Raw genomic sequence first — 4,693 nt, forward strand, 5'->3', positions numbered from 1 at the left:
AGTGGTATGAAGAAACTGGAAAAGATTACTGAAGACGCAAGAATGATTGTAGTGATCATAAGTGCCATGATCAACCAACTGAAAAGAGAGATTAGTTGTTTAACCCCAAACCATCTTTGAGTGGGACTATCAACATCGTTATAAAAGAGTTCGTTGGAGGAGGGTACTCTGAATGACCCGGGGGCAAAACGTAGCTTATCCAAGTGAAGTTAGAAAGTGACTAATGTTTTAATGAGAAAATATTTTTTGTGGTTCTTCAAGGGTGCAAAGTTTCTAGTAAGAGGTCTTGTTAGTGTAGTGATCACATATTCCTATATTAATAGACGTATGAACCTAACCTGTTCTTTTCTTTTACTGACCTATGTGCTAAGGGTTAATGCTTGTATTTCTTGACTTATGTGTCTTTAGTGGATATTTTTTGGGTTTTCGTTATACTGTAATGTTGGTTCTGAGAATATATTGAATCGTATGCATGGTGCAATGTCTCAAGATCTTAAGTGAAAGAAAGGGTCATGGATCATAAATACGTTCCTTGGTGGATTGCATGGTGCAATCTTCTTTAATTCCACTAACATAATATATTGCATGGTGTGAGGTAGTGGAAAGAGATGGTTCTGAATAGCCTACTCTCTCGCTTATGCGAGGCAGTAGAGAAAGGAAACATGTTTCGCCCTTAGTTTCGGCTCGTTGCTGAGTATAGTGTCCAGTGTAAAATTCACTAAAGTTGTTACTCGTAAGTCCTTACGAAGCAGGGGCGACAAGTTCGTGCTACGAGGGTAGGACGACTAAAACTATAAGGTTCTATGGAACCAGATCATGTGGTACGCAATAGGTGGTAGGTGAATTGTAGAGTGTGGTTGTGATTATCATGCTTGAGCATATTCCTAGTCTGATGTGATGTTTAATATTACTTGTGATGTCTTGTTTAGTTCAACTGTTATATATATTATTGGTTGTGGTAAGCTCACACCCATGTTCGTTTGTTGTGAATGCGATGATCATATGACTTGTGTGTTATGCTGGAGTAGGTGAAAATACATATGGTTCAGGCATGAAGTAGATTGACGAGAGGACGAGGGAGAACACGAGGTTTTATTTTCTTTCAAATAAATATTAAAGGTAATATAATTTAATTTTTGTTATTATTTGGAATTTCATCGACTTATATTTGTGTTGATTTGCACATTTTAAAATATAAGTAAAAATTAATTTTATGTTTTCTACAATGGCATCAAAGGATTCGTTTTTCATTACACAAGTACAATTTATAACTTTTTGTGACAACCTGAATTGGGGTGTTACATCCTCCACAACCGCTCATAAGAAACATCTAAGGGTGGTGCAATCCGTCAATGTAGTGATAGTATGAGAATGTGTAACACCCCAATTCAGGTTGAGACCTCCTATGCAAGGATTGACCATTCAATCTTCAAATCCTTGTTGAAAACCTCTTCAGCCAAGGTTGACTATCTAATTAATAAGTTCTTTGTTGCGAGCTCATTGGCCAAGATTGACCATGCAACCTTATGATACTTATTGAGAACCTCATCGGCCAAGGTTGACCATCTAATTACTAAGGTCTCTGCTAAGACCTCCTCCATAAAGATTGACCATCAAATCTTATAGTCCTTCCTAAGAACCTCCTCGACCAAGGTTGACTATCTAATTATTATGGACTCTGCCTCCTCGACCAAGATTGGCCATCCAATTTTAAGGTCCCTGTTCAGAACCTTCTTGACCAAGATTAACCATGCAATCTCCTTTGTGAGAACCTCCTTAGGAAGGATTCATATCCAGTTATTAAGGTCTATATCGAGACCGCCTCGACTAAGATAGACCAATAAAATCTTAAGGCTACCCTATGCATTCCACTCAAAAATCACAGAAAATTATGTTAGTCACACCAACTATTCCTAAAGGACCTCCAAAGCTAGACCAAAACTAGACTAACTCTATTTCTATGCTTTTGCACTTAGACTATAACCAAACTGAAATGTTATTACCTAATTATGCATCAATCCTAGTTATGCATAAATAGACCTTAATATCTATTTATTCAAATCATTGGTTCATACAAGGTGCACTTCTCCTCATAGCCTAAAAGTGTCCTCCTAAGCCTAGTATACCTCTAAATTGCCCCATGCATAGCACGACACAATATTCACCATCTCCATCCTTTTTCAAAAGAATAAGCTTTGAAGTCCTTTATGACACTTCAAAGGTGTCTCATATGTCTCCAAAAGTGGCCAAAGTGTGCTATAAACAAAGGAGACCAAAGGTACATAGGTGCACTTGTTTTATGCCTTTTATTTTATGCTTTATGCCTTTGCTTTACTCTCTCCTCTATATCATTTATGCTCCCAATCACCATGCGCCATCTAGCATTGCTTTTTGACTCCTAATTAATCTACAAAGCAAATAAACATGGATTAGCATGTTGGCTTAAGTCAAGTCAACTATAGTCAACAAGTCAAACCTAGTCAAAGGTCAACAAGTCAACTAAAGTTGATTCAACTAAGTCAACTTAAGGAATCAAAAATAACAAACACAAATGAAAGGGATGAAGGATTAGTGAACTTCTTTTCTAAACATGCTTAGTCTTCTTAAGCATGTGCCTCCATCCTTGGTTGGGGTTAATCCTTCATCATCCTCCTTTCCTTGGAGAGAATTTGACCACAAATTCTTTAAGCCTTTGTAGATGGAGCTTCACTTGATTTTGGGGAGGATTTGTGCCTCCCTTTTATGAGCTTTTGTTCCATCCTTTCTAAGGGTATTACCCCTAGCTTTAGTTAGTTCATCTATATTTTCTAGACTACTCTTCCTCTCTTGCTTGTGCTTTGGGCCTTCCTTTTTTGCTTGGGAAGAGGAGGAAGGGTGATGCACATCTTTTTCTTTTTCTTGCCCCTTTTCTTTTTGTTCTTTATCTTTTTCTTATTATATTTATATCCTTATTAACTTCTTGAGGTGATAGAGGTAGTAAAGTGGTATTTTTCCCATTTATGAAGAAAATGTATTGGTTGGTATGGCCATCATGTAAAGTTTGTTTATCAAACTGCCATGGCCTACGTAGTAAGATATGTGTGACTTCCATGGGAACAACATCACATAACATCATTCCTAGAGGAAGAAGATTCTTTTGAAAGAGAAAGGGGAGATGAGTGTTCACTTTCAACATCATTACTCTTCTTTAAGGTCATGGTCCTCTTGGTTAGGCCATTTAAAGCAATGTGATTATAACCCAAACATTTAAAACATTTAATGTAACTTGATCTTGAAGAAGTGGAATGGTGAATGTGATCACTTGGTGACTTACTTTTACTTGGTGGTTCTTGATAAGAGTAAGAAGGGAACTTATCATGTTTCTTTTCATCCTTTCCCTTCCATGAGTGACTAAAGTTGATGAAGGATTATCTTGTTCCTTTTTAAGATTATTGAATATGGTGTGACTTGATTAAGAAAGCTAAGTGAAATCCCCACTGGACATCAAGATAGCAAGCTATCTAGATGTGAAGGTTCCTTTCACAAAGCTCAAGAGAAGAAGATGATGGATTGATTCAAAACAAAAAGGAAATGGAAAGCACATAAACCATAGAAAACCAAGAACAATTAAAGGAAGAAGAAAACATAAAATGAAAAGGAAAGGAATGGTAAAAATGTGAGAAGCACGCCACTACAAGGCTAGGCTAGAAGCCATGGCAACCTTGAAGATGAGTGGATGTGTGCCGCCACTTGCTATGCAAGATAAGGCTTAAAGTATTCACTCCCAAGGGAGGAAACTCTCACAAATGGTTGAGACACAAGAGTGTTTTTACTTCAAAATGTTCAACCCTTTTACATGTCTAGGAGCACCCCTTATATAGAAGAGTTTAGGGGCTCTAAGCAAATAAAAGATACCTAAGGATGTCTCTACAAAAACCTAACCCTAGCTTCTAGAAACTAGGTCAAATAAGGTTACAAAAATGAGAGACAAAAGAGCTAACTATGGTGTGTGCAAGGCTAATTTCGTTCTAGCACAAAAGGAGACAAAGAATGTGTCTCATATGTCTCCAAAAAGTGGTCAAAATGTGCTAAAAACAAAGGAGACCAAAGGTACATAGGTACACTTGCTTCATGCCTTTTACTTTATGCTTTATGCCTTTGCTTTACTCTCTCCTCCAGATCATTTATGCTCCCCAATCACCATGCGCCACCTAGCATTGCTTTCTTACTCCTAATTAACCTACAAAGTAAATAAACATAGATTAGCATGTTGGCTTAAGTCAAGTCAACTATAGTCAACAAGTCAAACCTAGTCAAAGGTCAACAAGTCAACTAAAGTTGATTCAACTAAGTCAACTTAGGGAATCAAAAATAACAAACATAAATGAAAGGGATGAAGGATTAGTGAACTTCCTTTCTAAACATGCTTAGTCTTCTTAAGCATGTGCCTCCATCCTTGGTTGGGGTTAATCCTTCATCATCCTCCTTTCCTTGGAGAGAATTTGACCACAAATTCTTTAAGCCTTTGTAGATGGAGCTTCACTTGATTTTGGGGAGGATTTGTGCCTCCCTTTTATGAGCTTTTGTTCCATCCTTTCTAAGGGTATTACCCCTAGCTTTAGTTAGTTCATCTATATTTTCTAGACTACTCTTCCTCTCTTGCTTGTGCTTTGGGCCTTCCTTTTTTGCTTGGGAAGAGGAGGAAGGGTGATGC

Source organism: Vigna unguiculata, chromosome 11 (genome assembly GCF_004118075.2).
Source record: "Vigna unguiculata cultivar IT97K-499-35 chromosome 11, ASM411807v1, whole genome shotgun sequence".
Lineage (NCBI taxonomy): Eukaryota > Viridiplantae > Streptophyta > Magnoliopsida > Fabales > Fabaceae > Vigna > Vigna unguiculata.